The sequence below is a fragment of the Podarcis bocagei genome (assembly GCF_964188305.1).
Source record: "Podarcis bocagei genome assembly, chromosome: 14".
NCBI lineage: Eukaryota > Metazoa > Chordata > Lepidosauria > Squamata > Lacertidae > Podarcis > Podarcis bocagei.
Genome location: NC_138139.1, coordinates 3,207,861 through 3,219,956, shown reverse-complemented (window position 1 = coordinate 3,219,956; position 12,096 = coordinate 3,207,861). Strand labels below are relative to the sequence as shown.

The 12,096-nt window shown below is 47.3% G+C and overlaps 1 protein-coding gene across 7 annotated transcripts in view; it reads left to right on the top strand.

Moving 5' to 3' along the window:
* The first annotated feature begins 416 nt into the window (after positions 1 to 416).
* APBA2 (amyloid beta precursor protein binding family A member 2) overlaps positions 417 to 12,096 on the top strand; it is a 118,493-nt gene continuing 106,813 nt past the window's right edge. For 2 of the 7 annotated variants that reach the window (XM_081170563.1, XM_081170562.1), the window contains exon 1: positions 421 to 708. The gene's annotated coding sequence lies outside the window, so the exon portion shown is untranslated. Of the gene's footprint in view, positions 709 to 778; positions 850 to 1,312; positions 1,335 to 12,096 lie in introns of those variants that run through there. The other 5 variants (XM_081170558.1, XM_081170557.1, XM_081170561.1 and 2 more) reach the window with 5 other exon arrangements.

Sequence of the window (12,096 nt, the reverse complement as noted above, 5' to 3'; positions counted from 1 at the left end):
CACCTAAAACAGGGACACTCTTTTTCTAATAATAACCCCAGCGACAACTCAACATAACCACAAGGAAACCCAATAACTATTTAAGTGAAAACTCCCTGTCCAGGGGCGGCCTCCCCTTGAATCCTGGCTCCAACCCTGCCTGCACTAGCCAGAAGGCAGAAGCACCTCAAAGGCTTTTCCAGCGGAACCTCCCTCCACAAAGGCAGTCTGCATTTGAACCCCGGCTTGCAAGCCAGCTTCCCGCAGCAGGGCAGGGACTCCTTTGGCAGAGCCTTCCATGCAGGGGCAGTCTACCCCCGAAGGCCAGCTTCCGCGCCAAGCCCCTTTCCAGGAGCTCCGCCAGGCCTGCTCCAGCCAAGCCTCCCCGGGCAGGAGCAGCCTGCCTTGGCCTCGCGGGGCGGCCGCTCCCCGCCAGCTCCATGCAGGTTCCCGGGCGCGCTCGGCGCACTCAGCTTCCCGGGTTAATTAGTAGTCTCCGTGTGTGGCTGGGAAGCAGGAGAAGGAGCCGTACAAAAGAGCCCGGGCAGCTGCGGCGGCGGCGGCGGCGGCTCTCCTCCTCCTCCTCCTCCTCCTCCAGACTCTCCCCCCTTCCTCCTCCTCCTCCTCCTCCTCCTCCTGCTGCTGCTGCTCTTCTTCCCCAGGCCGCCTGCAAGGAGTCCGGTTCCTTCCTCGGGGGAGGACAAATCCTCCCCGCCCTGCGCTGGCCAGGTAAGGCAGGGGCGCGCGCCAGGCTGGGCTGTGCCCCCCAGGGCGGGCGGGCGAGCGAGACAAAGCCCCAGCCCTCGAGAGGATGGGGATGGGCGCAAAGGGCTTTGAGGCTGCCAGCTCTCCTGTGCATCCTGAACAGAGGTGGGTGTTTTCTGCATGGATGCCACCCGCTCCCGGGGGCTCCTTTATTCTCGAAAGTCAGGGGAGGGGGCGATCGAGCCATAGCTAGAGGCGCAGAAACCCGGAGCCTTGCAGGCTACGCTTCTTGGATAGGGAGGGGGGATGCAGACACTCTTTTTGCACAGGGTGGGATGATGAGGTCCAAGGAATAGGGCGCCTCCTCCTCCCCTCTCTGCATTGGGGGGGGTAATGCCCTCAGAGGACACACCTGTGCCCCCCCTTCATACCCCTCCCCCGCTCAACTTTTGGCAGTGCAATGCAGGATGCTGTTTTTGCTAGGGCGCTGCATTCCTATTTGCCACCCTTCCTGCCTGCTCTCTCTTTCCATCTCTGCACATCCCTCCCCCCCCCCGCAAAGAAACCCACCCTCCACCCACAGTTCCCTTCCCTACTGGAAGGAGAGTGTGGACTTGTGTGTCAGAAGTCATATAGCCTTATCTCACTAGGTATTTATTGTTGTTATTATTATTTATTTTAAAGCAGTGCAGGTGATTTGGGGGCAGACAGAGCAAAGTGCATGAGAAACCATGCAAGTGTACTGCAGGGGCTTGGGGGGGGGGGAGATGTTATCCACTTTTCTTTTTTTCCCCTCCACTGAAAAGCACACATTTATGGGGGGGGGAGCAGAGCACTTAGAGGTATCACAGTCCCAATGCCTTTGGGTATTTCATTGGTGTGCTTTTGTTTTATTACGCATTTTCTGCCAAGATGTGGGTGACGAGGGCAAGGCAATGCCCCCCACCCACCCACTAGGCTGGCCAATCTGTTGCTATGGCTTGGGGCTCAGAGGAATGAACAGTTGGGAGGTTTGGGCTGTGAATGTCTGGCTTGCAAGGAGACATGGAGACTAAGCAGGGAGATTTTCTCCTCCTGGCACAACCATGGCATCTTTTTTCTTCTCTGCTATTGTGGGACTTGCAGAGAGGGAGAGAGAGATTTGCTAGCCAAGCCATGGCTGGCTGATCTCCCTCATGCAGGGCGCACAGGAGAGAGAGAACCGTCTCCATCCAGAAAAGAGGCAAGGAGAGCAGAACCGTCCTTTAAGACCCCCCCCCCAAGTCTCTTTGCTTTGTTCCGGGTCAACCCGTCTTCGCTGCCATTCCTTGTGATGTGTCCTCCATCATCTATCTTTCAACACTGAATTTTATTTATTTTTAAAAACCCTGTTCTGTGATTTAATCCTTGTGACAGAAGTCCTGTGGCATCTGAAAGATTAGCAGATTGATCATAGGGTGAGCTCAGATGCATATGATTTCTTGCTTAGTCGGACTGACACATCTGCCCCCCCAGGATTTGTGTCTCCAGCATGGTCTTCCTGATACGCAGGATTGGCAGGTGTAAAATGAAACTGCATGTCAGGGCAGAAGGCCAGGCGCCCCCCCCCCCACCGAAGGGTATGTGGGGTACGGGAGGGGGCTGGACGATTGTTTGGTCCAGAGTCCAAAATTGAGTAATGACACCTGCATGGGACAGTCCTCCAAATCCTCTTCCGACCACATTCATTTCACATGTGTGTTCTGACCTTGTATATTGCTCCCAGGTGCGCAATGATGATGGCCTGGCAGTAGATCTGTTTTAGTCAAGTTGGAAAGATGGAAGAAGGAAAACCAGGGAAATTCAGCATATCTCTCCCCTTCTCTCTTTCCCTGAGTTTTCCATATATATGGATATATGCCTCCGGTGTAGCAACTGAATTGAAGCTTTTGATCGAGTTATTTCCTCCCCTCCGTAATGAGGTCTGGAGGGAGAAGCTACTCAATTAAAAATTCTCCGCTTCATCTTTCTTGGGGTAAACAGCGTGACAAATTATAACCTGGTTTTCTTCTCTCTATTCACCCCCCACCTTCATTCTGCTTGGATAATTCTCTCAGATGTGAGCACTGGAAGAGGGGTGGGGGAAGAGTGGGTTCCCCTCCCTCATCTAGCCCTTAAACACCGAAATTGGGACACAGACCAGAATATTTGAATTGCTGCATTAATGAAATTATTGTGCTTGGTGCCCCCACCTCCTGGCAGCATTTGTGACATGGGGATGGGTCCTCTGGTGTTGCTGTGTCAAGGGAGGTTGGGCAATGTGCTCTGTGTGCCCCCAGTGAGACAGTGTGCACTAAAAACCCCCCACCCCCAAACCACCCCCTTATGCAGATTGTAGCAATGCTGAATCCTACCTGTGGAGGTGTGGGCTTTGGGAGACCAGCTTGCCACAGCCGGTTGGCATCTGTGGCAGAGCCTGAGGTTGCCCCGTGCCTGATGTGGGTGGGCTCAGCACTTGCTGTGCATGGTGCGGATGGAAGGCTGGGCTTATAAGACCTGCAGAGTTGGACTGCAGAAGGTCAGTGGGGCTGCCTTTGGAGGGTGTCCAGGGCCTGACTCTGCTTTCAATCCAGAATGCAGCAGTGATGACAAAACTTATAGGCCCCATTGAACATGGTGGGACCTCTGAGCAAACATGCATAGGCTTTGTGGTGGTGGTCTCTGAAAATCACTCTGGTTACCAATATGCCTCACTCTATTGAGTTCTTCTTAGTCTTTCCTCTAACACACAGGATGATTTATCCTGTGTCATGATGCCTACATAATGTGCATTTTTCTGCCACAACCCCACCCCCCAGCCTTTTATTTCCTCTGCTGAACTAGGGAGACCTGGGTTCAAATCCCCACTCAGCCACAAAGCTCAGAAGTTGAAGCAATCACATTCTCTGAGCCTGAGCTTCTTGGAAGAAGGATGGATTTAGAAATGTAAAAAGCATTGGAAGCACCTGAAGGGAGCCTTGCTGAAGCTCTCTTACCAGATGGTCTGGTTTTGGGGGTTCACTGAGATGCAGACTTGGGTTCGGGATGCAGCAAAAAGAGGAACATTTGCTGGACATTGGTTTTGACTTTATTAGTTACATATATAAAAAGAACACTAACAGACACCTTTCCCATTATGTGACACTTCAGAATTTCTCACTCTTCCAGTTTGGAATTTGCTTATTGCCGATACTCTTCTCCTTCAGTGCAAGGCCTATTATCCTTTTTCTCTGGTGTCCTTGTGAAGATGGAAAACAGAAGGTGACTGAATGCTCTCAGACTTGATGCTCTGTTTTGATAAGTCTTCCCAGTGAAATGCATGGAATATTTGATTATTTATTATTGTGTTTAGTTGCATTTTACTTTTATCTGACTACATAAAAATAAATAAAAATGGGATGGGGGTAAATTGTAACATGGATTAAGGTTTTCCCCGTGTTGTGGGGGAGGTACATAGTTTGCCCCTGGGATGCCGTTTTGTGAAGGGCTTTACATGCAGTTCCGATTGGAGGGTTTGCTCGGTTTCTCCTTTCATAATGTTGCTGTGAGGATGTTGTGGATTTGCTCTTGGGGCTTGGGATGCAAGCTTGGGGCTGGGGGGCTGTCTTAGCTTAGCCTCACGGGGGCGGGCAATGTGGACCTCTGGGTGTTGCTGGACTGAAGCGCCCATCGTCTTTCACCATGTAGGCTGCGGCTGATAGGAGCTGTGGTTGCACAGCTGCTGGGGTGTGTGTGTGCCAAGTTGGCTACTGCTAGCCTCGTGCAATGGGCCACCAGCGATTAAAGCAGCAGCTCAGCAGACTTGACTGCTGGGCTGGCTGGGAAGAGGTGTGGTGTGTAAACTGGTTACTGTACTCTTTCATGCTACTGAGGCTACGGGTGTGGGAGAAATGTGATTCAATTCACATTTAAAGCTGGAACTATTTGATTCATACTTTGCAAAATGATACAAGAACCAAAACAAAGCCATCGTTTGAAATTTGCACTTCTCCGAATTTTGCAGTGCTGTTCTTCCACCAAGTAATGTGTGCAAAAATGCATAGAGTTAGGTAAAGTGTGCCTCAAAATGCATATGTAACATACATATTAGTGTTAGGCAGAATTGCATACCAAAAATTGCATACGAAAATATGTACCGGTATATTGGGAGAATTTTGTACGAGATATTTCACAAACTATACTCTAGTAAAGGTAAAGGTAAAGGGACCCCTGACCATTAGGTCCAGTCGTGGCAGACTCTGGGGTTGCGGCGCTCATCTCGCTTTATTGGCCGAGGGAGCCGGCGTACAGCTTCTGGGTCATGTGGCCAGCATGACTAAGCTGCTTCTGGCGAACCAGAGCAGCGCAGGAAATGCCGTTTACCTTCCCGCCGGAGCGGGAGCTCTTTGCACTTTGACGTGCTTTCGAACTGCTAGGTTGGCAGGAGCAGGGACCGAGCAATGGGAACTCACCCCGTAGTGGGGATTCGAACTGCCAACCTTCTGATCGGCAAGCCCTAGGCTCTGTGGTTTAACCCACAGCGCCACCCGCATCCAGTCTCGCAAATAAATCTATAAAACCTAGTAGCCCAGACTAAATGTTACCTAGCCAATCTCCCCCCCCCCATTGTTAGTCATTTTGTACCTTTAAAGGAAAAGGGACAAAAAAACGCACACCAGATGTACACACATATGTATATGTAATTCCTTTTTCTTTTCTTTTTTGAAGGCTGATGTATTTTTATTACAGATTTTCTTGTTTTACAGTATATGTAATTTCTGACTTGCTCCTTGGAGGCAATTTTTACAACTAGGCAAGTGGCTATCTACAAACCTGTTCTGGTGGCCATACCATGAGCCCAGCAGTGCTGTCACAATTAGGCTTGGGTTGGCAGGCTGTGATAGAACTTGCCTGTATAAGGATCGCTTTCTTACTTTCAAGTAAGAGTCCCTGTCTGCACATGCTGGGCAGGGAGCAGCCTAGGCCAGCTGGTCTGAGAGTGAGCTGGTATGATAGCTTCTGGAGAAAGGATGGAACAGAGCTTGCCATCAGCAAGGTTTCAGGGATGTTCCATTTATCATATTTGTAATATGTGCTTTTAACTTTAATGTAAAATTCAATATTTTGGTATCAAAATATGTGTGTATGCCTTAGGGAATGCTTATTTGGTTAAGGCACATTAAAATACATATTTATATGAAGAAATGCTGATTCCCCACATGATGGGTGAAGTGGTCCAGGCCAATAGGCCCTGATTTCCTCCTAAGAAGGAGCAGGCTGCAGGCTCATGCATAATATCAAATCATGGTTTACCAAGGTGTGATTGAGACTTGTGCTTTCCTGTTTCCTTTCTCTCCCTCCCTCTTGATCTCTGATTCACTGAGTTACTGTACTTTGTCTTTAGCACAAATTGGAGGTTCCTCTTTTCATCCAAAATGGCAAACTCTCCCTCCAAGTCCGAACTCCCTTCTTTGCAGGCCTGGCGTGGAGGGCAAAGGGAGATGTCCTTCTCTTAAGACTGCCTAGTGAATGTGTTGCTTGTGCAAGACGTGGAATAGGAACTTCCTGGCTCCCCTTAGCCCCTGGAACATTCAACAGAAGGGGCCATAGGGAAGATTCTTCTCTGCCTGAGACCCTGGGGAGCTGCTGCCAGTCAGAGAAGGCAATATTGGGCTAGGTGGAGAAACAGTCTGAAATGATAGAAGGCAGCTTCCTAAATTCCATATCTTCTCATTTTGATTAGGAGCTGTTAGAGAAAACAAGTAAACATAGTTTTTCAATAGCACCCACATGTTGCAACAGTAATATTTTCTGTAGCATTTGTCCCTGCAGCCTTTACACTTTCCAATTGTAACGCAATGTGGCAATATCTTAATTTGACTTGTATTTCTGGAGGGCACTGTACAATTCATTTTATGGTGTGCAGTTTCCTAATGGGAAGTTTATATATGCGTGTGCGCTTGAAATGCTTCATGCAATTAAGGCACTTTAGTTGACCCATTGATTAATTACTGCGCTTGTTTTCTTAGCTCCTTCTTTTAAAGACCTTCATACTCTTAAATCTCTGACGATAAGACTGCAAGACACTGGAACAATTAGGACAGCTGGTGGAAGTAACTCTTTGCAGGGATGTATTAAGTGGTGTGTCTGACACAGGAACATTGCTAGGTACTTAGAAGATTTGGTGCATGAGCCCATTGTCACACACATGCATGAAAATTAGAATTTATAAGTCACAGAAGGCAAGCCAGCTAATTTCGCACCCAAATCTCTCCATTATTTTTTAAATTTAATTTGCACCCCACCACAGGTCACCCCAAATCAGTTCCTCTTTAATGCATCTTACCCCCAATTAATTTCCCAACAAATCTTGCTCCACATCAAATCAATTCTCCCTGTTCTCTGCCCCCCTTAGTCATCTTCTGCTAATTTATTCCCTCAAATTAGCGCCATACAAAGGAACCCAAATCTCCAGCCCAGTTCAGTTTCCCACAAATGCATTGCCCACCAGAGAACACTTGGGACTGGGCTCCAAAGCTCAGCCTTAGCAACACCACTGATTTGCCGTGATGCCCCTTCCTCAACTGCCTCCTCCTTGTGGTTCTCTGTGCCTCCGGTCTCCTGGTTTCATACCTCAAACTATTAAGTAACTCAATTCTAGTTTTACTGAGTTGTGAGAAAACCCATCTCTCCATCCTAACTCCAAGAAATGACCTCTCTATCAAAACAGGGTTCACCCTAAAATGTGTTTGTGATGGATTTTTGCTACAGCTGCATCTTTTCCCTTTCCCCTTTTGCTTGAACATTTTGCTAATCTCCTTCTTAAAAACAAAACAAAACTCTTATTTGCGAACCTATCATTTTAAAAGCCTCATGGGCAGCCACCACAGAAGGGAGCAGAGCTTGGGTCCCACTCAAAAACATCCTGTTACCTGACCAGGAGGCTGGTGAAGGACAACCCCTTAGCTTGGACTTCCATTCAGTGACACTTAAGATTAACCTACCGAGGCAAAAGCTGCCTTTGTGGAATCAGGGTGTGTGTGCTTGAATTAATTCTGCAGGATTTGCTTTACTTTCCTCACTCACTATCAAGTGAAGTGGCAAGCACAAGGAACTTGGTTGTCTGAAAATCTGTGTCCGGCCAAAAGATTCTGATGCCACCTTGTTTACTATGTGCCAATTTTCAATGGTTTGCCTCAGGCTGGGACTTGTCGCCGTGTGATAATCCCGCAAGAGAAATTGTGTCATGAACTTGGTTTCTCATCTCAAAGTGACAAGCCAGTGCATAAAGTCTACTGGTTGAATTTGGATTCCACAGTCAGCTTTCAGTTTGGGGCAAAATCTCAGCATCAGGTGATGTCATGTTTGCCATTTGGAATTTCCACCTTAGCATTAAATGTTTGGGACAGGCTTGCTTCTAGACTCTCTTGTTCATGGGAATAGCTCCAGAAGCATTCCTGTGGGAAGTGTGTGTTGTGCTGGATCTGAACCCCTGCCTGGCTTTTCCAAGGAAGAGCCCTTCCTAGATGAAGACATCAGTGTAGCTTGGATCTGGGTGCAGGCATAAATTTAGCTCAAATTCAGCTTGGATCTTTTTATTGTGCATTGCCTTGACTATTGTGCAGAAAGTGATTAATAAATCAATGGTGATTTTTTTTTTCTTGGGAAAATCTCATTGTAACAGCATAGCCTGACTTGGAGTCAGGCCACTTCCTTTTGTCTGTCTAGCTCTGTCTGCTCTGACTGGCACTGACTCTCCAGGGGGATCTCAGGGTTCTTTCCTCATCACCAGCTACCTGATTCTTCTAGCCAGGGATGGAATCTGGGACCTTCTGCAGGCAAATCATGCATGCTGTCCCTGAACCAAATGGTCCTTCTCCATACATGTGTCTACATGGGTGTAGACACTCCATTAGAGACAACCCTCTGATACCTAAAGATTGCTTTGATTTTCACTTGCACGTGAAGAGGACTCCAGTGGGCATGTGGCCTGAGGGGGAAGGGTGAGCATCACCTAAGAGAGCATTTTGTATGTAGGTAAGCAAAAGGAAACCTTAGGCATTGGTTCCCCACCTCCCTATTTGACATGAGGCAGTATAGCTTGGAAGCAGCAGGGATGACCTAGGATGGGAGAAGGATTACCCAAGCTGGTGCTTTCATGGCTAACTGCTGTTGATAAATGTGTGTGCTTTGGAAGAGAATATGGGCAGTGCAGGGAAGTACTGCTGGAGGGGACAGAGATAGACTGGCTGTGCAATGGTTGACATATCAAGGACCCAGGCCAAGGCTTACTGGCATGTGATGGAGCATCCCTGTTGAAGCTCAGCAGGTCTGCATCTGGTCAGTACCTAACAGGAGATCACCCAGAAGCTCCCATGTATGTCTCCTTGACTTCTGTGATAGAAGAGGGGTTTTATGCTTTTCATGCAGAAGGTCCCAGGCTGGGAGAGAATCCTGCCCGAGACCCTGGACAGCTGCTGCTCTTCAACATAAACAGTCCTGAGCTCCATGGACCGATGTTCTCACTCGGCACGAGGTGGTTTCTTGTGCTCTCCACCCCAAGGAGTCTTTACAATATGCAATAACTTCTCCCCCCCTCCCCACCCGCCCACATTTCCCATCACAATGACAGGCAATTTGTTAGTTTTTAAATAGCACCTGATATCTAGTGGCAGACATTTTATTACAGCAACCTTTAGGTCAGAGGCAGAATGTGCATGGAATCCAAATATTCCTTCTTCTTGGTCTCCATTTATTTCCTGTTTTAATCACAGGCTTGCATCCATAAGTGGCTTAAGTGTGCCAAACGGGGCTTTTCTGGGAAAGACAGAAAGGTTGGCTTATGCGGTTATTTGCTACCATAGGCAGAGCGAAGAGGGAACATGAGAAGAACCATGCCGGGTCAGGTCCATGACCCATCTAGTCCAACATCCTGTTCTCTCAGTGGCCAAGCAGATAACCTGTGGGAAGCCAGCAAGCAGGACTGAAGCAGAAGCGCCCACTCCCCTCCTGCAGTTTCCAGCAACTGGTATTCAGAAGCATTGGTGCTTCCCCCTGCGGAGGCAGGCAGAGCCCTCGAGAGCCCTCTCCTCCCTAGTGCAAAGGGTTCTGTGGCCAGCCAGGCCAAGGAATCACCACAAGAGTCATGACACAGGGACCATGGCATGGTAAATGGGCTTAGAATTGTCCCATTCAAGTGGCCTGGCCTACCCGTATGATTAAGTCCACAGTCAGATGCAGTAAATGGCTCTGAAGGCCAGTTGCTGGAAAGTGGAGGGGAGCATGCTCTTGGGCTCAGGTCTGGTTTGTGGGTTTCCCATTGGCCACTGGGAGAACAAGATCCTGGACAGATGGGCCAGTCGCCTGATCCAGCAGACAACGGAAGCTCCTGGGTGGCTGGAGGCTTTGCCAGCAGAAGCTGAGGGAGGCAGAGGCTGCGGCTGCATAAAAGGCAGTGAAGGGGCTGAAAGTGGGGTAGGTGCAAGGGGACTGGATGTCGAGACCATTGGTGTGGGTTGGCAGAGTGACCACTCACTGGGTCCCTTCCTGGGACTGGACTCCCTCGCCTGTCGCTTCTCCGTCTGATGTTTCTCAGTGTCCTGATGTGACTTGCCCCAATCCGCTGCATCCAGATTTTTTTTATTTTTTGCTGTGTGTGTGTGTGTGTGTGTGTTATTGGGTTGTTGTTTTATTTTAACTGTCCTTTGTGGTTTTATAGGCTGATTTTATCCTATGAACCGCCCTGAGGCCTGCAGGCATAGGGTGGTATATAAATTATATTAAAGCATCGTCATCCTCATTTCTCTCCAGAGTTTTCAGCTGCCACCTCTTTGGGCACCCCCCACCCTTTGTCCTGATCCGAGCAGCCCCTCCATGATGGCTCCTCAAGGCCCATGACAAATGGAGTGCGCAAGTGACGCATGTGGCCAGGGCCAGTTTAGGAAGATGCAAACAGCAGGTCCTGGTCTTCTGTCCTTTCACTCTCCACTTTGGAGGGTTAACAAAAACAAGTCCAAATAAATGCTCAGAGAGTTTGGCATCTGTTGACAGCATCACCCCCGGGCACAGCAGTTTGCATAGAATGTCTCCATTAGGAAATATGTTTTTTGAATTAGTTCCTCATAAAAGAGAATTGGGAAATAACTGTGTCTCTTTCTTATGCCTCGGCACTTCTTTGAAAAACAAAAAGCTAAACACATGCACACACATTTAAAAGTATTGTGTCACTGGTAATAGGCATGGAGGAATCGGAATTCTGATTCCGCATTTTTCGTCTTGAACAGTTCTTCATCCACATTTCATATATTATCACAATTTTGCCTAATATGCACATTTGCAAGCTATTTTCACACATATACTTTTTGTTGTTGAAGAACGGCATTACAAAATTTGAAGAAGTGTGGACTAAATTGACCAAATTGACTTATATCCTACCTTTAAGGGAAAACAGGTTTTGAGTATAGATAATAATAAAAATAATAATTTATTTATATCCCGCCCTCCCCAGCCAAGACTGGACTCAGGGTGGCTAACAACCAATAATAAATGGGGCAATAAGATGGGGCAGGTTTAAGACTATTTCCCCTCTGCTACTTCATGACAGTCCACTTAGGGACATGGATTTAATGATGTAGAACAACTTGATGTCTTAGGGTCCAAGGGAACAGAACTGTGCTATATTGGATGGCAAATAGAAAGCAAAGGGATTCTGTTAACATTGCTGATTGTAAATTCTCCAGTCACAGAAAAGATTTATAGATGGGTCAATAAAGCAAAGCTAAGTAATTAATGCATTTATTTTATTTTGGTGCTTGAAATATTTCACAGCTAAAATCTCAATCCTGTCTCAGGGTGTTTGGTTAGCTTAAAACAAAGAAATGCAGCACATGACCTGTATCAAAATACAAATGTACATATTTCTCCAAGAGCTAGAATGGGGAGACCTTAAGGTCCTGAGGTCCTGGGCCTTGTAGATTTTATTTTAAAATCTGTATTATTATTATTATTATTATTATTATTATTATTATTATTATTATTATTATTATTATTATAACAAGCTTGGTATAGCTGAAACTAATCTCTCTCTCTCTCTCTCTCTCTCTCTCTCTCTCTCTGTTGGAAGACATTAAAAAAAATGAAATGAAATTCAAGTGATGTCCAGTGACTCTTTGGGATTACAGTAAATCTTTCTCAGTACAGAATCTCTCTTGGAACCATGTGTCTCAGTTGTCCCCTGTTTGGTATAACTGGAACCATCCGCTAACAGTTGATCTAATTAGAAGTAATGATTTCAACCCAAAAAAGCTATTAAGATTAATGGACCCCTGGGAAAGGATAGCATTGCTTGAGCTGCATTTTGGCGCAGAAGACGAGGCTGTGTGCATTTAGTTTGCATAGAAGTAAATGGACCTGAGTGAATGAGGTGTTACTCCCATT